General features: G+C 40.5%; 1 protein-coding gene across 4 annotated transcripts in view; it reads left to right on the forward strand.

Annotated features, from left to right (window-relative positions):
- Positions 1-9,198: 9,198 nt before the first annotated feature.
- SGMS2 (sphingomyelin synthase 2) overlaps positions 9,199-23,958 on the forward strand; it is a 46,221-nt gene continuing 31,461 nt past the window's right edge. The window contains exon 1 of one of the 4 annotated variants that reach the window (XM_081959238.1): positions 9,199-9,276. The gene's annotated coding sequence lies outside the window, so the exon portion shown is untranslated. The other 3 variants (XM_081959240.1, XM_081959237.1, XM_081959239.1) reach the window with 3 other exon arrangements.

The following is a 23,958-nucleotide window of genomic DNA, read 5'->3' on the forward strand; positions in this document are numbered from 1 at the left end:
GTCCTCTGATTCATTGCTTATCTTAAGGTGGGGTTGGGCAGGAATAATACAGTATGTATTTAGGTGACAAAACTATTACAAGGATAAAAGTCCATTAATCACCGGGATGCTGGATTGAGAGTTTCTGTTAACTATTTAGTGGAAGCTGTATGTGAGATGAAAATTTATGATATTGTCTGGTTAAACATTTAAAGAGAAGCTTCAAAAAATGGAAGTAGTGTAAAATGCTACATTCTATGATATTTTTCTGAATTAATGAATTCCAGCAAAAATGAAGTCACAACAGTACAATTTTTAATTTCATTCTCAAAAAACCATGGTACTTCTCCTGCATTCTAATTTTGGTGTTTATTCAAAGATCAGTCTAATATCTTTCTGGAAGTCTTAATAACTTTAAAGCACCAATTGTGTCCATTTATAGTATTGCTCCAGTTATGCCACTCTGATTTCATAAAAGAAATGCTTTTAGAAAAATAATTTCTATTTGCTTCAGTATAGACTAATAAAGAAGTGTGATCTTGAAAAAAATTGAGAAAAAATACTTAGATTGAAGATTTGGTATAATAAATAGGTTTTGCTTTTAAAAACTTGATAAGGGCTATCCTTTATTTAATTTCATGTTCCACTGATATATGATATTTACACTAAGAAAAGTACAAATTCTGGTAATTTAATAACAATTTATTTTCCTTGGCTTGGAAGATGACAAGCCACTTTTTTAAAAAAAAACCTTGATAACAATTTTTTCTTTTAAAATTATACATGAGATTTCTAATACTAATTATAAATTGTATATGTTATTTAGTGAAATAATATTACTTGTCGGGAAGACAATTAAAATCCTTATACTATGAAAAACAAGCAAATTCTACCCACTAAATAATTGGCATTTGGGTTGGGGGTGATTACTGGCCCCCAATTACCTTCTCAGGTATTATTTTCCATAATCTGCTTCTAGAGTTTGGACAAATCCAGTAGAACAGCATGGGATGTGTAGTTAAATGACCAACTGATCAAACTAGCCCTTCTGATTGAGAGATGATAGTTAGAATACAACTTTTTGTGCATGTTGGATAATTAAATGAATATATTTAATATCTCAGTCCATATTATCCAACCATAATTTTAAAGCCTATCAATTAAATTTATGAACAATTGCCATCATGTGACATCTGTTAGAATTTTGCCTATATACCGGTACTTGACTCCAAACATTTTTGTAAGTTCCATGAACAGGTTTCTAACAGAGGCAGTGCCAGGAGAGGAAGCCTGGTGTTAAGTCCTTGAGCTACGACGCCATTGACTATCATTGCCGGCCCCTGACTGGTTGAGACGCGAGCAGCCAGCTGGCGGGAGAATGCAGCCATTCTATTGGTTCAGCGTCTGACAGCTCTAATATAAAAAGAGCGGTCAGCTATCAAATGCTGCTGTTTGCCGGGTTGAGGTTTGCCTTACATTTTGCCATGTTATACTGTTTATAAAGGTTGTGTTAGCTTCAACCTGCCTTGCCTCAGTTCCTGTCTGCCTCATTCTCCCTACAGAACACTGGTGATGAGGATGGGATAAAGGAAAAGTGAAGTCACTAATAAGAGCTGCCTCAAGTTACAGGCAACGAGAAGTCGCTCCAAGGCTAATTCCTCACGTTCCCTCCTTCTAAGGATGGCTAATCTACCGGCATTCACGGCATTCAGCCCGGCTACTAAAACATGGGACGCCTACCTCGAGCGGTTCGAGTGCTTCCTGGAGGGAAACGACTTCCCCGGTTTGTCCAGTGGCCGTAAAAGAGGATATTTTCTCAGCGCATGTGGCCACGAGATGTTTGGAACAGCCAGGGCTTTAGCAGCCCCTCAATCCGTCCCTTCGATGCCTTGGGAGACTCTTTTGGAGAAACTTAAAAATTATTACTCTCTAACTGCCTCACATTTAGCCAGTTGTTATGCGTTTAGGCAGAGGACCCAGAGAGAAGAGGAATCTGTGAGCGATTACATGGCTTCCCTCAGAACAGCGGCCCTGCACTGTGACTTTCCTGTGCTGGATGATGCCCTGTTAGAACAGCTGGTCTGTGGTATCAAAGACCCCAGGCTTCAGCAACGCTTGCTGGCACGAAAAGAGCTGAGCCTTCAGGCAGCCGTGGATGAAGCCAAGGCATATGAAATGTAAGAAAATACACTGCAGAAATTCAGAGATTTCTGCCACTGGCCACCTATGCCAGCAGGGGCCATGCTGTCCACCAATCGCTGACCCACCTCCAGAGCGCACCTTGTCTAGAGAATTTGTAAAAAGACTTCCCAAACACCGCGAAGACTGCTTTGCCATCGCAGGTGACCAGCAGCATCCTGATTGGGCTAACAGCCATGCGTCCCTGACTAAGCCTACCGATAAGATATACCTGACTGTGCGCATAGAGGGAGAGCCCTGCATAATGGAAGTGGACACTGGCTCTTCCAAATCCCTGGTCTCTTGGGCTACTATCAAACGGATAGTGCCCAGCCTGACCAAATCTCAACTCAGGCAGTGCCCACTTTGCCTCAGGACAGCCAATACCCATTGTGGGTTGCGGCACATTCACCATAGCCAGCAATAGCTTTCAGGGTCCTCTTCGCCTCATCATTGTAGATGGCCATCTGCCCAGCCTCCTGGGGCTTGACTAGTTCTCTGCATTGGGGCTTAACGTCTCTGGCATCCACTCTGTTGTTCCAGATTCCTTCACCGCGCTAGCCAGCGAGTTTGCGGACATATTTGACAACAAGCTTGGTAAATCTAATGGGACCCCCCATTTCTTTTAAGTTGGACCCCCCAGGTAGTGCCAATACATCTAAAACCCAGGAGAGTGCCTTTTGCTCTTCGGCCCAAAATAGATTTAGAGCTAGATAAATTAATAGCACAAGAAGTGCTCGAAGCAGTAGACCACTCCCCCTGAGAGACCCCCATAGTAATACCTATTAAGCAGGATGGTAGTATTAGAATTTGTGGGGATTTTAAATGCACCATTAATAAAGGGTTGCAAGCCAACCCTTACCCAATGCCAGTGGTTCAACATCTGCTTCCTTCCTTGGGCCAGCTAAACATTTTTGCCAAGTTAGCCTTGGCACAAGCATACCAGCAGCTCCCGGTGGATGAAGCCACTGCCATGGCTCAAACCATTGTAACGCACCGGGGAGCTTTCAAATGTAAACGCTTGCAATTTGGGGTCAGTGTAGCCCCGGGTATTTTCCAGAGCCTAATGGAGAGGATGCTCCAGGGGCTGCCAGGGGTGGTACCCTATTTCGACGACGTGCTTATATCCACTTTGGATCAAGCTGAGCTCGTCGATAAATTAAGAGCAGTCCTGACTCGTTTCCGCCAACCATGGCTGAAATTCAAACAAGAAAAGTGTAGGATAGGGGTCCCCAGTGTAGAATTTTTGGGTTATCTAGTTGATTCCAAAGGCATCCACCCTACTCCGTCCAAGGTAGAGGCAATTAAGAAAGCCCCAAGCCCTCCGCTAAGGCTGAACTGCAGGCTTTTCTGGGGCTGCTTAATTTTTACTCCATTTTTAACACCATAAGGCATCTTTGGCAGAGCCTCTTCATAGGCTCCTGGACTCCAAGACGCCCTGGCATTGGGGGTCTAAGGAAGCACAAGCCTTTAGGGCATTTAAGGATGTCCTTACATCCAAATCTTTATTAGTGCAATACAGTGATCGCCTCCCATTAAGTTTGGCGTGCGATGCATCGCCTTATTGCCATATTAGGGCCGTTCTGAGTCACGTCCTACCTAATGGCTCAGAAGCCCCAATTGCCTATTATTCACGCACACTCTCAGCAGCTGAAAGAAATTACAGTCAGCTGGATAAGGAGGCCCTAGCTGCTGTGGCAGGGGTTAAGCGGTTTCACAATTACATTTATGATAGTTTTTTCACTTAGTGACAGACCATAAATCCCTCTTGGGTCTTCCGGCGGGGGATCGTCAGACTCCTCAGATTTTGTCTCCAAGAATGTCCAGATGGACAGTCTTTCTAGCAGCGTATAATTATCAGCTACAATATAGGCCAGGAAAAAACTTGGGGCACGCTGATGCCCTCAGTCGCTGCCCTCTGCCAGCGCCTGTTTTGGACCCTGCTCCTACAATTTCGGTCCTCTTAATTGAAGAGTTAGCCATGCCAGTATCCACCCAGGATATTGCCAGGCTTTCTGCCACAGACCCCATATTGGCCTAGGTTTTGGACTGGGTGCTCAGGGGGTGGACGCAGAGGCCAGTAGATCCTGAGTTTCACCCCTATTATATACGGCAGCATGAACTGTCCGTCCTTAACGGGTGTCTGTTATGGGGCAATACAGTGGTAGCTCCCCCAAAGCTTAGGTCGCCAATTTTAAGTTGCCTGCATACTGCTCACCTGGGCATTGTGCGCATGAAGGCTTTGGGCCAAAGCTACATGTGGTGGCCCAAGATTAAACAGGAAATAGAAAACTGGTAGCCACCTGCCAGCAGTGCCAGCAATCTAGACCAGCTCCTCCTTCTGTGCCCATCAGGGAATGGGACATGCCCCGGGCTCCATTGGCACGAGTCCATTTGGATTTCACCGGCCCATTCTTAGGGCAAAACTTCTTGGTTCTCGTAGATGCCTACTCGAAGTGGGTGGAGCTGGCACTCATGCCATCCACCATTCGGAGGCCGTAATTAGGGTGCTGGGGAGGCTATTCATGACCCATGGGTTGCCTGACATGGTGGTGACCGACAATGGGCCCCAGTTCATGTCGGCACCCTTCCATATGTTTTTAGGCCAGCATAGCATACGACATGCCCCAATGGCCCCATTCCACCCAGCTGGAAGTGGCCTGGCAGAACGAACCATCCAGTCGGCTAAGGAGGCATTGGGCTGCCTGGGGCCAGGGAATTGGCACGGCAAACTGTCCCAATACTTCCTGGCACAGCATACGACCTCGTGCCCAATCATCAAGCAAAGTCCCGTAGAACGGCTTATGGGTCGTCAGCTCCGGACAACCCTGGACCGGCTACACCCCGGTTATGTAGCAGAGAAAAGCCCCCTTGCAGGCAACTCCACACGGGCCTTTAATGTGGGAGACCCAGTCTACGCCCAAAACTATGGGGCCAAACCAAGGTGCCTTCCCGGACAAATCACGCAATTAACTGGACCCTACTCTTATAAGGTCCAACTCAGTGATGGGCGAATGTGGCGCCGACACATTGACCAGCTCAGACGGCGAACCACCAGTGCAGCAGACCAACAATCCTGCCCCAGGGAACTAATATCGACAGAGGCTGTTCCAGTGCAGACAGAGCCGCATGCAACACCCCCCACTGATGCGTTCTTGTCACCAGGTTTACCTGAGAATCCGGTCAGTCCCGTGACGGTCACGTTTCCTGCCGACTCAGCTGCGCAGTCTCCTGATGTTCCACAGGACTCTCCACCAGCGGCTTCTCCTATGGCCACCGCCCCTGAACTAAGGCGATTTGGGCAGAGCCGACGTCGGCCGGCATATTTGGCTGACTATGAATGTGCTAACTGGGAGGAGAGGGATGTTAAGTCCTCGAGGCTACGACGCCATTGACTATCATTGCAGGCCCCTGATTGGTTGAGACGCAAGCAGCCAGCTGGCGGGAGAATGCAGCCATTCTATTGGTTCAGCGTCTGACAGCTCTAGTATAAAAAGGGCTGTCAGCTGTCAAACGCTGCTGTTTGCCGGGTCGAGGTTTGCCTTACATTTTGCCGTGTTATACTGTTTATAAAAGTTGTGTTAGCTTCAACCTGCCTTGCCTCAGTTCCTGTCTGCCTCGTTCTCCCTACAGAACACCTACATTTGCAATTAAAGGGACATTGCAATTAGTTAATCCACTGTGTTTTAATACAATACCAGAGTTATACTGGTTGGCCATCTCAACAAATTATATAAAATAAATACAAATTAAATATTCTCTTGATACTGTGCAGATCAGGCAAAAAGTTTAGGTCATGATATGTGTTTGGTTTCTTAACATGTTGCCTCATCCCAGACAATTGTGGTTTTCTTCAGCGATATCTGAACTACCACAACTAAGTGTGTGCAGAACAATCAGTACAGTTAGTCCTCACTTACTGACTACTATTCAAATTTATTTTAGTTTATTCATTTATCAAATGTATATGCCACTCATCTCGCAATGCGAGGTAACATTGAGTGGCTTACGACATATGACCATTCATATGATCATTCAAAGTCACAATAGCACTGAAAAATGAGATTTCTCACAGGTCCTCAAAGTTGTGGCCTTGCAGCATCTCCATGGTTATGTGATTATGAAGCAGGCATATCAACCAACCCATATGGTCACATGACATTGTACTTAATGACCACAAATGATTTGCTTCACAGCAACAGCTGGAATTGATATACCTACGTCAGCATATAGTTATGTGACATTTCATTTTAAAGATGGGTCATTTAATTTTGGAGTTGCCAGTCCCAATTGAGGTCAGTAAGTAAGGATTAGCTGGACAGATAGTTCTCGACTTACAACAGTTCATTTACTGATCGTTCAAAGTTACGACGACATTGAAAAAAGTGACTTAACCGTAGCAGCATCCCCATAGCCACATGATTAGAATTTGGACGCTTGGCAAGTAGCTCAGATTTATGACGGTTGCAGTGTCCCAGAGTCATGTGTTTACCTTTTGCAACCTTCTGACAAGCAAAGTCAATGAGGAAGCCAGTTTCACTTAACGACCGTATCACTAACTTAACAATTGCAGTGACTCACTTAATAACTATGGCAAGAATGGTCATAAAATGGGGCAAAATTCAATTAACAAATGTCTTGTTTAGTAACAGGCCAATCGTGGGCTCAGTTGTGCTAAGTTGAGGACTACTGTTTCTACCACCAGCAGCCTCAAATCTAAAAATATAGGTGACTGGTTCAGTTAAGTTTACTTCCAAATGAGCCACTTCTTGGGAACTTGTTTGAATTATCCTGGTGACTAAGAAGACCCTCGGCGCAAAGCTGGCCCTCTTTCTCCTGAGGAAGCTGAAAGGTGATTCTGCTATTCACTACAGGTAAAGAAGGCTCCCTCTACCTCTCCCAGATTGCTATGATCACCCATTCAGGTTACAGAGGGAAGGCAGTTGAGGTAAATCCTCTGGGGTTGCTAAGCAACCATGAGGCACATGCCCTGGCCCCCTGCGAGCAGGCCCTTGGTACTGGGCCTATCCCTCTGCCTCAATGGCCGCCACAGCAGGGCAAACCAGAGCCAGCTGCGACACTAGGAAAGCCACAGTAAAAGGAGCCTGTGACCCACTGAGGGGTAGGTATTTCCAGTCCTTAAAACCCCAAAACCACATTTATTCTTCTCACTTTCCATTTTGGGGACTGAACTGTAGCTCTGTACTTTACAAATCGTGCAGAATGGCTGAGCCGTTTTTAGAATGCCAGGGTTGTGCTGTAATTTTAAAGTGTATATGTTAAATGGTAACATTTTTCATTACAAAAATTGTCACAGTTGTTTTATTTAGCCAGTTTCTCTTCATTGCTCAAATAAAGTAAACACTGAGCAATATGAATGACAATGAATAACAAAATGAAATTCAATGGTGCAAAAAGTAAGATTCTGCATTTAGGCAAGAAAAACCAAATGCAAAGATACAGTATAGGTGGTACCTTACTCAATAGTAGCAACTGTGAGAAGGTCCTAGTGGACAAATTTAAATATGAGCCAGCAGTGTGCAGCAGCTGCCAAAGAAGCCAACACAGTTCTAGGCTGGAAAAACAGAAAAGTAGAATGAAGATCACATGAAGTGTTAATACCACTTTATAATGCCTTCCTAAAGGCCACACTTGGAATACTGCATCTAGTATTGGTCACCACAATGTAAAAAAGATGTGGAGACTCTAGAAAGAATGCAGAGAAGAGCAACAAAGATGATTAGGAGAGGCTAAAACATATAAAGAACGGTTGCTGGAACTAGGTATAATCAGCTTCATGAAAAGAAGGACTAGGGGTAACATGATAGTGTTTCAATATCTCAGGGGCTGCCACCAAGAAGAGGGAATCAAGCTATTCTCCAAAGCACCAGAGGGTAGGACAAGAAGCAATGGGTGGAAAACAATCAAGGAGTGAAGCAATCTAGAACTAAGAAGAGATTTCTTGACAGTTAGAACAATTAATCAGTGGAACAACTTACCTCCAGAAGTTATGAATGCTCCAACTCTATACATTTTTAAGAGATTGGATAACCATTTGTCTGAAATGGTATAGGCTTCCAGCCTATGCAGGGGGTTGGACTAGAAGACCTCTAAGGTCCCTTCCAACTCTTCTCTTTTATTCTATTCCAACAATGCTCCATCTTTTTATTTTTTTAAAAAAAGGGGGGAGGAGGCACCATTCCTACACCTTTGAAAACATGGGTTTGGGGGTCTGGTGATAAAATAACAGTGAGAGCTTAAGTTAAGTATCCAAGAATAGCCCTAACAAAGTAAAAAAGTAGTATCTGTATCGCCTCTACTATATATGATATTCTCATGTTTGTAAAATAATTGAACAAATGCAGTCTTATACAAGGTTACTTAAATTATCCTCTGCTATTCAGTGGGGTTTACGTTCAAGTAAGTATGCCTGGAATGTATCACTAATTTGTTTCGAATATAGTCATTATTTTTTTGGTTTCAAACAGCTTTGTCATGTGATGCACTTTTCTTTTGGATTCCATAATTAAAAATGTAGGCTAGAGGAAGGGCAGTGTTCAAATTGTTCAATACTACTCTGCAAGCAGGAGCTAAATGGCCATTAGGTACATATTCTGAGCCCTACAGCTAAATTATTCCAGAGTTTTGATGGTACAAACTTATTTGTAGCTAAGGAAGTTTGAAGGACAGAGAAAATACACTGAGACTCGGGTGAACCCTGAGCTGGGATGCTGAGGAACAGAACTTTTCTGGTAAAAAGGCAGCAGCATTCTAAAGATCAGATTCTGTCCCTATTTCATGCCAAAAAGTTTTGTCTCTTTAAGGTGGCTTGTCAAAGGGCAAAGAATTTTGCAAACAGGCTTCTCCACCGCCTCCCCTAACTCGAATGGTTAATTAGGGGAAAAAATGAAGTTTTTCCACTCGACCTAATTTTAATAGCTATGCCAAATCTTCCTCCTCCCCACTCTTCTGCTTAGAATGAGGCTTTCCCCCGCCCCTCTTTATAAATAAAAATAAATAAATATCCGCTCCTCTAGAGGTTTTTAACCGGTTTTTCAAGTCCAGCCTTTGAATAGCGGCAGCGGCGGCGGCGGCGGCAACAGCAGCCAGGGCTCTAGAGTGAGTCACTGTTTGGAAATGGAGTGGGCGTGTGTTTGAATGTAAGAGAATGAATGATGTCAGGAAAGGGCTGTGGTAGACAGGGGAGGTGGGGAAAAGCAAAGAGCATGAAGCTGGCTGAAAACGGAACAGTGGCTTCAGAAACCGAAACGGCTTGCTCGCTTTTGGTCTCTGTCTTCCTCTCCTTCACCCAGGAGCCGCCCTCAGGCCGTGGAAAGCTCTCCAGCTGTTGCACGGCCGGCCTAACGGTCCACCCGGCATTCCCCAGAGGCGGGGAGGGAAAGGTGTGCCGACTAGAAGTGCCGGGGTGGATGAAAACTGGGAGCGGAAGACGGAAGGTGGGCAAACTTTCTTCTAGCTGTTTCTCCTTGCGGCTATTAGCCCGGAGATAGGAGCGTCCCTGTTTGTAGCCAGAAGGAGCGGCAAGTACTAAAGAAGCCTGGAAGCTCTAAAAAGAACTAGTTTATGCTGGGTGTTGGAAGGCTTTGAGTTCCTGTTCTGAGGCTGTTGCCTTCGTTTAAAAAGAGAGAGGGGGGTGGGTGTAAGTTTCTGGATAAGGAAAAATGATGCTTCAATTGCTTAGTGTGTTTTCCTTTTAAAGAAAAAGTCAAAGAGCAATTCTTAGGTTATTGGCAGAGAGCAGGGTTATAACAGATTTTTCTGCTGTAACATATATAATAAGAGGAATTCTAATGAGGCTGACTTTCAGAGAAGTTTTTTTTTTTTTTACAATTTTCTGTGTAGGTTAAAAGTTGTGAAGTACTGTCAAGTATGTTTTCATTAAGGAACTTCCAAAAGAGCCAGAAACTTCTTGTTTTGATCTTATTGGTACAAAATATTATAAACAGCTAAATATAGACATTTCCTTTGGAAACATCTCTTAGAGGTAGAATTGTTCATTTATTGTAAACTATTTCAATTCTAGGACATATCTTATTCAATTTATTTTCAAGATCTTGGCAAATGAAGAGTGTGTCTATTTTAATGGTAATGAGACTATGGGAAATAGCGATTGTGAGCATTGATTTTTAGTTTGTTAAAATATAAGCACTAATAGCAATGTTTGCCATATTCCCATGGTTTTTTATATAATATTTAGAATATATAATGGTCCTAGAAAATGACCATGCGTCCTTAGAAAAAAACAAATGACTTTATATTTTCATGTTAGAAAAAATATAATTGAAAACAGCTAGTTGTTAGAATTTTCTGTAGATTGATTTGATAGACACCTGGAAAGCACAGGCAATGAGTTTTGATAAATGTTATTAGCTGAAGTCAACTTTCCAAGTACATATACTTAGTGTACTATAGTGTGCATATGAGAAAGGAATCTGGAGATAATTCATTCTGTAAAAGTCAATAAATGGTACTTTGGAATGGCTGGAGAATTGCAGCCTGTGTGATAAAACCAGCTGTATGAGGAAGAACACTATAAAAATAGGTACATATATAAAAGCAAATAGGTTTCCTGTTACTTTGATGTGTGTACCTTGAAGTGTTATCAGGCTATTCCCAGAAACAGAAAATAGCTTGGAGAGTGCATTCATGGTGTTTAACTTATGTTTAATTTTGGCTGTTACATTCTTTTGCTAACTTCATTTAATTATTTTAAAAATATCTGATAATGCAAATTATGCATAATTGTTGCCTTACTCTGTACTTACTTTGTGGAAGATATAAATGTTCCAGTCTACAATGTTTCTACAATGGTTGTATGTTTGTAACAGTTAAGTGCAATATTGTTAATGCTTCTAGTCATTATTTTTTATTTTGATTGTTTAAGTGCATTATATAAAAATATGGCATTTGTTTGAATTGAGAATCAATTTATTTATAGATCCTCTCAAATTTCCCAGTTTGATTTGTGCAAACATACAATAGATTCAATAACAATTGTAATGTTTGTAGAAGTATAAATATCTTTAGATTTCATTCTACCCTCCTGCAGAAATAAACACCACCCTTTTATGAGCAGAGGTGAAGATATCCAACCCACTATTTTCTAAACTATTTTTATAGTGGAAAATTAAAAACTCATCAGTTACGGAAGTAGGATACAATTATGTCCTTTTCATCAATAGAAACACTAAGAGATCAAAATACTTTTCCTCGTGTCCTCAAATCTTTTGTGGAGGTTTGGGAAATCTGAAGCAGGCCAAGGAAAACAAGAGAAATTCAGATAGGGAGAAAAACTCCTTCCTTCCTCTTCTTAATGCATTCTGGATTCTCATTCTTTTTTAGGCCAAAAAAAGAAGCACATTTGATTCACATTTCAAAATTCATGGCTCAATGTAAACAAGTCATCTGATGTATATGAAAGGGTAACATGAGAAGAAGCCCATAAAGGTGTAACCACTGAAAGCAATCATAGTTACAAAAATGGACATGTTCCTGGATAAGTGGTTTGAATACAGCGGCCAAGTAGACACTCTAATGCTTTAGTTCTGCCAGCACCAACTGCTCAGAAGGAATAGAAGCATAGTTAGTGATGCAACTTTACATAGATTCCCCTTTCCCCCCTTAGAAATATATTCAGGAAAGGGAGAAAGTAGGTGAATTACCTAGAGAATAACTCATTAACTATCGTCAGCAGGAAAATGCTGATACATGAAATCAAATCAGTTAAGGCTTCATGTGATGGTTTCTGCCATCATGGGATCACTTTCTGAAAACACATTTAGAATTGATTCTAAACTTCACTGTAATTGTTAAATAGCTAGTACTGTGTTCATTTTTTAGCAATACTATTTGTTTTTCTTGACAGTTTTAACAGTTCCAAAACTCATTTATTTCAGCAGTCTAATGAAAGTGTGAAGTATAAAGAAAAAGACTTTAAGGTAATCTTTTCAGCCAAGCATTCTGACATCTAAGCAGAAATTAGAAGCAAAAGAGTAGCTCAGATGAATGGATTTAGGCAAAAAAATAAATAACACTCAAAAATTCTCAGTCCAGGAACGTGTATTTAGTATCACAACCAAGTTCAGAAATGTTTTTTCATGCAAATACTTCCTCATTATCCATCAAGCATTTTCATTTAGTTCCTTATTTAGTGGAAAGTAGAATAAACAGTTTAATTGTTTTTTTAAAAATCTTGCTAACCTTTTGTAAATCACCAGAATTGTATTTGTAGATTGTAAGCCACCACCCGATGCTCTGGATTTTAATGTATCAGAGATAAACCTGATTACAGTTTGTTCATAAACAATGTATTTATTATAATGTCTATATGACTGATAAAATAATTTACAAAAACAACTATTTTATAATTAGAATAAATGTCAAATTGAACTCAGCTAGTAATTACATGGTCAGATCCACATTATTTTCTTGGCAACAATAAGGAAGTGGTTTGTTACCATTCTCTGAGATGTTTTTTGGTTTGTCTGCCTTCTTGTATCTTGATGTTCTCCCATCCAAGAACTGCAGGTAGTCACAATTTTGCCATCATTTGTTCAGAGATCATTTGAAGTGCTGAAGGGCGTAATGACCAGTCCCCAAAGCTATGATGGTTATAGAACCCCTGCATTCACATGATCAAAATCCAGGCACTTGGCAGCCCGCTCACACTTATGACTGCCCACTTCAACTCCCCCTATTGCCACAACTGTCCCCTGTCTATGACCTTTAGGCTCTCTGCATACTGTGGCCCTTGCTGCCCTGGATGATATTTACTGTCCTCTTGCTCCAACTGCTGATGAGGCATCCCTGCCCTGGCCCTTTGTAAGGCAGATGCTGGCCACACAAGGCTAACTTTCCCAGGTTGCTTGCAGCAATTTTCTTGTGGGGAAGATGGCCTCATGTGGCCAGCAGCTGCCTTTTGAAGGGCCAGGGTAGGCATATCTTGTCAGCAGTGGGAGAAAGAAGGTGGTGAACGATGACAGGAGTCTTGGAGTGGAAGGCAGTGAGGGCGGCTGAGAGGTAAAATCACATGAAGTTGCGCTTTATAACCATATCACTTAACAATGGAAATTCTGGTCAATATTTTGATTGCAAGTTAAGGATTACCTGCAATCAGGTCCAGCCTTGCTAAGTTATTTGTGATTAGTTAAGTCATCTGCTGTAACTATAATTAAAAATTCTTTAAATATACTCCCATCAAAAGGGAGCTCAGAAATAGGTGGTTTTGGTAGCAGCATCAATGCTGTGAATAATCTTTCCACAGAGATATAGATTTTTCAATATTGTTAACATTTAGAAAAACTGAAAATATGACTTTTTCAGTGAGCATTAAGCTTGTGCGGCATTGGATCTTGTTTTGGCTTTCTTTGATATTTGTTTTAATTATTAATAATTTAATTAATAAGTAATGTTATATTAATAAGTATTCATTTAATTATTATTAATTGAATGTTTAATAATAATTATTAAATATTTGAAGGGACTTCCAAACTCCCTTTCTACTCTATTATTCTGTTATTGCCCTACTGTTTTTTGGTATATGAGCTGTCTAGACTTTTTTTTCAAAATGACAGGGGTATAAATATTGCACACACACCCCAAAAAACTTTGTGAGTTGGCATCGAAGACTCAACACCAACCATAATCAGGTAATTTAACAACTGTTCCATTAGTAGGATATGTCTTCTTATCTGGGTAGATGCATAGCAAAGAAGGCAATGTAAAGCTGTATAGGCAATCCAAAACACGTTGAAGTTAACTTAGTAGTACAATTCTAGTTCAATTCAGGTTTGGAATATGTAAAGATCTTGATATAGTTTCCCCTTGAACAAGCTATTGATGCAGACATTTTGCACTAGTTTCATTTTCGGGACTTCTGTAAGTATTCCTCCCATTATAATAATCTCTTTTTAGGTTACTTGTGCACTGACTAGCTGACAGCTGGTGACTAATGAAGCTCAGGAAGGTACTGTTTGCCACTGAAGCCATGAGACTCTATTCATGATGGGTTTTTTTGAAGTACCTCTAGATTATCTGTCTGCTCCATTGGGGAGAGCACAGCTCTGTCCAAAGCTAGATGAAGAAATCTCTTTCCAAAACACTTCTTTTGTAGTGGGATTTCAGCCTCAGCTAATTTTACCATTTTCAGCACCATCAATGGTTAGAATGCAGTACTGCAGGATACTTCTGTTATCTGCCAGCTGCCTACAATTTGGCAGTTCAAATCTCACCAGACTCAAGGATGACTCAGCCATCCATCCTTCTGAGATTGGTAAAATGAGGACCCAGATTGTTAGGAGCAATAGGTTGACTCTGTAAACTGCTTAGAGAAGACTGCAAAAACACTTTGAAGTGCTAGGTCTAAGTGCTATTGCTATTATCATCATATTTTATCTCCTATATTGTATTGTCCTCATAATATCAATATCTCTATCTCTATATTACAGATACACACACACACACGTATCTGTCACATGGCATACACAGAGGTAATGCAATCACTGATATACAAATTTAAATAAAGTGTCATAATTACACTTTATTTAAATTGTATATCAGTGATTGCATGATCTCTGTGTATGCCATGTGATAGATAAATAAAATAATTTGCAAATCTGGTGGGCTTCAATTTGCTGGATTGGAAGTATTCATGAGCTATATTATAGTTTTAAAAAAAATTCCCTTCATACCATATACCTGAGTGTGCTTATGCTCTAGTTATATAGTTGCTTAAGTATTATTATTTGACTGTAGGGATACTGATGTCTTAAAATAAAACTTTACTTTCTTTAAACTGATTTATGCTTTCAGTTACACTTCAATTTCTTAACTGGCCTTAAGTAGTTTATTTTATTTTATTGATTTAATTTGCAGATTATTGATAGAAAAACTTTCTGGTTTAAGTAGATAGTTATGTAGTATATACAGATATTTGTGAACACTATATAAATGTGGAATACATGACACTTCATTTTAATATGGATACAGTGCTGCTGTATGCTAAGCAGATGCTGGGAGAATGATTTGGAGGATGACTCTTAACAGAGATGCTGCTGTCTTTAAGATCTCAGCCTGTTAGGAGAATTATTGTACCATGGACGCTACTGTCCCAGATTATTTCAAAAGACATTAAGAACCACAGACAGTACTGTCCCAGCAGATGCTCTGCAATTTATGTAGGAACTGAAACAGGCATTGATAACAAAGTTTGTACAAGACAGATAAACTACTGTTTCCTCAAAGCTGCATCTGTTCAGAAAGCTATTTAACTATATTGTTCGTTGCTGTTTAACTGCAAACCGAGTCTTAGGCTGGAATCATTTCCAAGCTTACTGCACAATCCTATTGAACTCAGGAAACCTCTGAGTATGTATAAATCAGATGGAAAGCAATTCTATGTTTATTTTTGAGGAAGTCCCCTGTTTTCAAATAAGGCAGTTGATTTTGTAGCTCATTTTTCCCCGCATGTCTGCCTTTTTACTTCACAGACATTTTCTCAGCTCTAAACCTTTCTCTCTGAATATACAGTGCAAACTAATTTCTTTTGGAAAATAAATCAAGAAAATAATTCATGAAAAGACATGGGGAGCTCTAGCTTTAAAAGTATGAGCTAGGCCAATGATGGCAAACCTTTTAGGCACCAAGTGCCCAAAGTGTGTGCATGCGCCCAAACTGCAAGGCACCCTGCGCATTTGCAGCAGAGACCCGAAGACCAGCTGGCCAACAGGTGTGCGTGCATGTGCGGCAGAGACACGAAACAGAGCTGGGGCGACCGTACACGTGTCCACAGAGAAGGCTCTGCATGCCACCTCTGGCATGCGTGCCATAGATTCACCACCACTGCTCTAGGCACTCCAATGGAGCACAGGTAGTACTGTAAATGAATACTGAAGTATAGTTTTTAGGATCAGGATTATTTTTAGAATTAATTTACAAATACACAAATGTTTTATTCTTCCAGGCAAAAGTAACTAATTATTGGACTGAAAGTCTGTTGATCAGTTTAGATTAATGAATGAGTTTAAACAGGACATGAAGTGAGGATTTGTATGCATGGTTTGTTAAGCAATGTATAATATCCTGACTTGTACTTAATGATACTAAGTCCTAATGAGTGAGTGCAGACATCATGCAGAACAACTCAGCTAATATATTTGGTCTTGAGATTTGAAAGAACATAGTAAAATATGAAGTGACACTCTTTCTGCAACTATTCAAAGTTACAACCAGCACTGAATGACAGCACTGGTCCTTGAAGTTCTCACCATCACAGCATCCCCATGGTCATACGACTGCAATTTGGGTGCTTGGCAACTGGTGCACAATTATGGTGGTTGAACCATCTCATGGTCACATGATCACCATTTACGATCTTCCCTGCTAGCTTCCAACAAATGAAGTCAATGGGAAAGCGGGCAAGTCTCAAGTCACAATATGTGATGTGATTAAGAATCACACATTATTCTCTTAAAGATTGTAACTGGACTTGCTACTCATAAACAGAGTTACCACTCCCAATTATGATTGAGGAGTACATGTAAGGGGGGAGATAGGCAGGCAGGCAAATAGATTCAGATCCTTATTTCACTAATGGATCTGAAAGAATTGCGCTGATTGTATCTTATTGTAGAATTTACAATACAATACAATAGTAGAGTTGGAAGGGACCTTGGAGGAATTGCGCTGATTGTATCTTATTGTAGAATTTACATTTAATAAATGTTATGTATTTATATGCACAGCAAAAGTTTTTGGATCTGACAAAAACAACCTTTTTTACTTGAAATAGTAAAAATTAGTGGCTTTGTTCATGATCCACTGAAATTCGTTTGAAATTTGATTCATCAAGAATTCATAAGTATGTTCTCAATTTCTGTCTATTACCTTTTTTGCAAGTAGAAAGGTCTAAAGCAGGAAGTCTTAATTTGAATTACCTACTTTATTCCTTAGGCAGAGGTTTATAAGTAGTGGGAGATTTTTAAAAAGTCAGATATTTAGAACATAAAGCTGACAAAACTTTGAAGAGAGGCAACATTTATTTATTCTTAAATTTATTTGCCACAAATCTTGCCATGTGGTTACCCTGGGCAGCTTGCAACATTAGAATGTTTAATTATAAAATATGTAAATATAATAACAGCAAAACAATAAAACAGTGAAAATAATGAAAGTATAGCAATATGAATTAAAAATGGTGGGGTGGCAGCAGGATATGAAGGGAGGGGAAATGGGGTCAGTCTAATAGCCATCTCTCATGTGGTACTCCTCCATTGAATTCCCAGGCCAACCAGCAGAGCCAGGTCATTCTGGACATTTGCTAAAAGGAGCCGCCACAAAGAAAAATTGGAGGAGCATTACCATATCATCTATGATTTAATGTTTTAGTATAAAAATGTTTCCTTGTGGAATATTTTGAAGTGGATGGTTGCCAGTGACTAGCTGATTTGCATTTTGATCTCATATTTAGCACAATTGGATTGCTTGTTGAATTGAATCCAGCTTTTTTCTGCAAAATGTAACTGGTGGTTGCCTGTCTATGGCACAACTTCCATATGGAGTACACTTGGATTCTTTCTGATTTCTTTCTGGAAACTTGCACAGTTTCTAAAAACTCTTCATTATGTATCTTGTTATATTTTAAATGCTAAAATAGTGTTGGTGGCAGGCAGGTGAAGATGGAGATATCGATCTTAGTACTTGCCTTCTGATTAATATTATCCCTTATTCTAATAAGATTAGTCCCACTAATGCTAGTGTCTATCTGAATAGGACTCATAGTATACCTACTGTGCTAGATATGGTGGATTAGTCAATCATTTGGAGGTAGGGGGTCCCACAAATAATCTGACCCTGTGTCATGAATTGCTGTTCAGTTGATAAGCAGCATATTGAATGTATCGGGTAGGCTACTAAAAACCAATGCACCTTGTGAAATAGTGGTGCTATATGTGGTGCAACCACAACTACCTATTCCATTGTGTTTTGGACCACTTGCAGCTTCCAGGTGGTCTACTAAGTTAGCGCCATATAAAACACTGCAACAGTAATATATAATATATATAAAATAGGAGTGAAATCAACTTACCTTTGCTACTAGTTCGCAAATGTGAATGCTCACTTCGCTCGCACACATCATCTCTGCGCATATGAAGGACCTTCCGCGCATGCATATAGCATCAAAAGCAGGACGTGATGATGTCCGGGTTGGTGGGCGGAGCCTCCCAGTTATAGAACTGGCTGAATTGCACCACTGATACAATATATAAAATAATGATAAGCAATTAAATGGCAGTTGTCTCTTTTCTGTAAGTCAAGTATTAATTAAAATGTCTAATGTTGTTTATTCAGTCACCTATGTTGTAACCAGATTAATGGAATATTATACTTGAGGATATAAACATATATGCATTTACTTTGGAATAAATCCACTAAATCTCTTTGTATTTAAAATTATCGGCAGACTTGGTACAATTGGTTATTAAGGGTAGATTTTTAAAACTTAGTTAAATGAACTGCATACAATATAATTGGTCAATGACTAGAACATACATATATTTTGTACATAGTTCATCTGTGCCCTAATTCCTAGCATTTACACTCAGTGTTAACCAAACCGATAGGGGGAAAATGTGAAATGTGAAAACCAAAATTGGTTGTGTTTACATGCCATCTTAATTTATAAACCATGGGTTACAGACTATGTTGCTTGGGTTCACAGAAGATGTGATACCAAGCAAACCATCTATTTAGATAGATGCAAGGAAACACATTTACAAGCCAAATAACATTTTCAAATGTTTGTTCCTAATGAAAATGAAAGACAGTTTTGGAACTGTGTTTTTTTTCCTCTGAAGTAATATTAATAACCATTAAGCTATATAGAACAGCCTATTAGCCTACCTAATCAAATATATGACTTCTTGAAAGGCAATGTGTTTCCTAGGAACTGGGGGAAATCATTAGCAAGAGCCATAATAAATTACATGGGTCACAATCATTTATTTGAAAATAAAAATAGGATAGTTCTTTGACACCTTAAAGAAAAACACATACATTATGATATAATTATTTTGTTGACTCTTGTACACTTGCTTAGAAATTGTTATCTTTTAGTTAATGTATAAGATCGAGTTCAATTGCCCAGATATAGGAGTTATTGAATTAATTCACGTATTCCTCATAGCTTATTAATATCTTTTGGAGCATCTTCTCCATCAGTTTTAATAAAGGCTGATATGCCTTCAAGAATATTCTCTCGAGACTTATCTGAACTAGACAGTTGTCCTTTTGCAGAATGGACCAATAACAATTTTTAGAGAACAACAATAGATGATATTGCCTTGTATTCATTGTATTTAATAATAAATGCAACCTTAGGCAGATTTTCCTGCCGTATTTTAGAAATACTCTTTTCAGCATTCTTGCAAGTCCTCCTTTCTGTGCAGTTATCTTTGCTACGAAAGCTGTAGTAGCAGAAGGGCTATAATACTTGCTTTACAAATGTTGCCGATTCAAGATTCAGCAGAAAATGTGATTTTTTTAATTACTAATTTTCACTCCTTAAGCTAGATACTTTCCCTTAGCCATGTTATTTTTAAATGTCCAGGAGTTTCACCTTAGGGAAGTTGTCTCATGGGAGTGTAGTGTACATGTTAGCCTACATTGCAATCTGAATAGCATTTGAGCTGTTGCCAAAGTGTCTCAGTCTGAACAAAATCTTTCCAAATCAAATTAGAGTCAAGCAAACATGAGCATAGGAGAGGAATAGTTTAAGGATGTTGTGTAGACATGCCATAAACTTCTGATGGTTGGCCTTCTAGCCACATTAAAAGCTTGATTTAATATCCAATGTTGGCTGTTTGCTACAAAATTTATGAATGAAAATAACTTGACACAAAGCTTAGCATTTTGTGAAAATCTGAGTCATTTAAATGGCAGTTGTTAGATTGGGTAATGGATAGGCACACGCAGGCTTAACGGTAACAGCAGCTCTTTATTAAGTTCAACAAGTGAGAACAATCCAGACCGGTGCCAAAGATGTCCTCGAACTCCTTAAAGATGGCTTCAGCGCTGTCGTCTTTCAAGGCGTTGATACTGATCACCTCTAAGCCCAGGGCTTGGAACCAATCTAGCCCTCGGAGGCTCCGCAGGTTGCCGTTGACCACTGTCACTGGGAGTTTCCCGCTGAACTGCTTGAAGTTCACCTGGAAGGTGCCTTGGCCCACGATGGGGACCCGATTTCCCTGGTAATCATGTAGGCGGATGTCAGGGGTGCGAAGATGCTGCTTCTTTAGGCTAGGAATAGCCTGTTTCAGGATAGACCACGGTCTGATGGTCAGTGATGACCCGGTGTCGATCTCCATCTCACATGGAGCATCCTCGATGAGGACTGTGACCTTCAGCTTTTTGGGCCACCTGGTGTGGACTTGGCTAATTGAGGTATGGTGGGTGTTGTGGCCCAGCCGGTGCCGGTGCCGCTGCCACCAGACTCCGACAGCGAGGTGTCCTCTGAGTCGGCTCAAGAGGAGGTGGGGGACCCTGGACAGGGTTCCGACGCTGAGCAGGGCGCAGAGAGGCTGGTTGGCCACCAGGGGGCGCCTGAGGCATGGAGCAGTGGTGAAAGCCAAAGGAAGGGGGCTCCTGATGTCATGCCTTGGAGCAGTGGAGAGGAGTCACAGGACAGTGAGTCAGACAGCAGTGAGCTATTAGATGCTCGTTACCGACGTGCTACCCGGCGTAAGGAGCAATTGAGCAATTACCGGAGATAATGGCTCTCAGCTGCTGATCATTAGACTCCTCTCCAGACTATAAAGGGACTGCTTGTGGACACACCCTTTGCAGGAATCAACTGATCATTGGAGTTGGAGAAGCTCAGATCTGTGTCGTACTTTGGCAGGCTGGATTGCTGCTAAAGATTTTACCTGGATTACTGTCAATCTGTTCCCTGGACCTTGGCTGCTAAGGTGATTATCTGGAGCTTGGTAGCTGGATTGCTGCCAAGGGGTGTCGCTGTAGCTGGATTGCTGCCCAGAGTGCTATCTTGACCTTGGCAGTCTGGATTGCTGCCAAGGTGGAACCTGTATGTCAATAAACATCTTTGAAGAGACTTTGTGTCGGAGTGTCTTGGTATACAAGAGGAGGGGGTCAGAACAGGTGGGTGACTCTATTGTCGCCCTCTGAGTGCCGTGGTGGCTTCCGCCAGGCCCCTGGGCTTGGCCTCTGTTGACGGTTTGGTGTGCTTCTAGGTTGCCAGGCAGTGGCAGGGAATTCGATCCAGCACACCTTGGCGACGTGCCCCTTTCGCTCGCAGTGCTGGCAGGTTGCGTCGTGGAAACGGCTAGCCGATCTGGCATGGTCTCCTCTGCAGCTAGCGCAAGGCGGGAGACGTGGTTTGAATTTGCACGCCGGCTGGGCGCGGCTACTGCATACGTGGCAGCTGTCATCTTCCTCGCCTTCTGAGCTCTCAAGCTCTGCAGCCTCGCAATGTACTCTTTCACGCATCGTGTGGAGTGCTAGATTTGACGGCTCATTCGGATGCCCTGGCTTTGTCCAAGGCGATCTGCAGAGTGAGTGTAGATTTAGCGAGTAACCTCCTCTGCAGGTTAATGTCCCATGCGCCGCAAATTATGCGGTCCAGAGTCAGCTCATCCAGGTCTCAGAATTCGCAGTATGCTGCGGCCTTGTGGAGCGCCACAACGTACTCATTAATTGACTCACCCTCCTTCTGGTTTCTGATGTTAAACTCATGCCGGCAAATGTGCTTGGACGGCTTGGGCGCATAATGGGTCCTCAGTGTCTGCTGAAGCACAGACCAGGTGACTGATTATAGCGGTGTAGGCTCAGAGAGGTCTTTCGCCGTCTTGAACACTTCCCGGCCACAGTACCTGAGGAACATGTTCTTCTTGCGGCCTTCAGAAAGGCCCATGAAGTCGTTTGCCTCAAGGAAGCAGTCAAATCGTAGCATGTACGAGTCCCAGTGCTCAGTGACTGGATCATACAGAGTTGGTGGGCGTCCATGGCCATTTTGTGTTCTGAGGGCATTTTGGAATCTGCCACTCAAAAATGGCTGCTCGAAGCCATGCTGAGCTCCGGGCTGGATGTACTTGCTGGATTGCTACGCTCTTTTCAGTTCACCTAATTGCCTTCCAATCCCACCCTCGTTGCCAGTGTTAGATTGGGTAATGGATAGGCACACACAGGCTTAACGGTAACAACAGCTCTTTATTAAGTACAAGTGAGAACAATCTAGCGCATGTTGAATCTGACAGGAACCCTTTTATAGGGAGCTGTCAGACCCTTCGACCAATAGGATTAAACCTCTGTTCCCGCCGGAACAAAGGACCTTGATGGAAACCACTGTAGTTAGAACAAGTATCTAACAGCAGTGACTGCATATCTTGATTTCTGTAAATAGATACTTATCAGTGGATAGAAATGGATGCAATTTATATTTAAATATATATTCCTTTTATTCAGGAAAGTTTTGAAAAGGTTGCAAGTAGCCAAAGTATTGTGTAAGAAAATAATTGTAAAAACTATTTTGATCTGCAGTTTATTGCAGATTATTTCTATATAGAGGACCGTAAGTTTAGTTCTGAACTTTCTGAACAAGTATTTCTGGAATTCTAAAAAAGAGCCACTACGAAATCACTTTAAACAATACTTCATATGAGATGAATAGGTATGTAAATCTGATTCATAAATAAAATAAATAAATAAACATTTAATTTGGGATAACTGGGAGTTATTATGAAATTATTATTAGTAGTAATATCTATGTATTTTGGAACAAAATACCATTCATAATTTACATTTAATATTAAACCACAAGTCAACTTTGTTTAGAAAAGTAGGGTATATAGGCTACTTAGAATTGGTTTCAATTGGAGCAGCAAATAAACCCTGGAAAGAACATACTATTTTTAAATAAGATTTTCAGTGAAATCTGTTGGTTCTGAACTGTGACATATAAGGGAAGAGCTGAATTTTCAAAAGTTTTATTTTTTCAACTTGGTTTTGTGTTACTATGAAAGATTCAAGGAACAAAGGCTAAAAAAGGGCATAGTTGATATTGTGTAATGTTTTTTGGCAAAAATTAAATAGAGCATGTTAATAATATAAAATGGTAGGAAATACCACTTTTAATGGTATAAAAGGAAATTATAATACTTTTAAAATCGCTAATCAGACTAGGCAACTCAACAATAGTTCTAACATAAAAAATTCCATACATCTGAATTCATCTGAATAATGACATCATAATCAATTCCAACTGAATTACCTCAGACCACTCCTGAGTATATGCACCTTAAGGGAAGTTGTGAAGCTGGGGCATTAAAAAGAGTTACTTGTTAATCACAACAAGCATAGAATTCAGAAAAAAAACATCTAATATAAGGTCAGTAGAAAAATGAATAATTTTATTTATTTGATATATTTTAATCCCCTGAAATTTGAATAAATTATTTTAGCATATCAGTATAAACTATGTATAATCTCTAAGTTTTGCCATAGTACTTACTGGGGGTTTTAGAATATTTTTTCTTGTCTTTCTTGCTTTTCCTATATCCATTACCAGAAAAAATAAGCAGATGGTAGAAATATATAACTTCATTGTTCCAATTATTATTGCTTATATTCTTCAAAATAATTTTTGTATTCATTAAAAATTAGAAAGAAAGCAGCAACTGATGACTTTCAGATGTTATTTCTGCCAGAATTCTTAAAGAACATATTGTACTGTATATTATTGGACTTTGTCAAACTATGATCATTTCACCT

Source organism: Natrix helvetica (assembly GCF_964273705.1).
Source record: "Natrix helvetica genome assembly, chromosome: 7".
Classification (NCBI taxonomy): Eukaryota; Metazoa; Chordata; class Lepidosauria; order Squamata; family Natricidae; genus Natrix; species Natrix helvetica.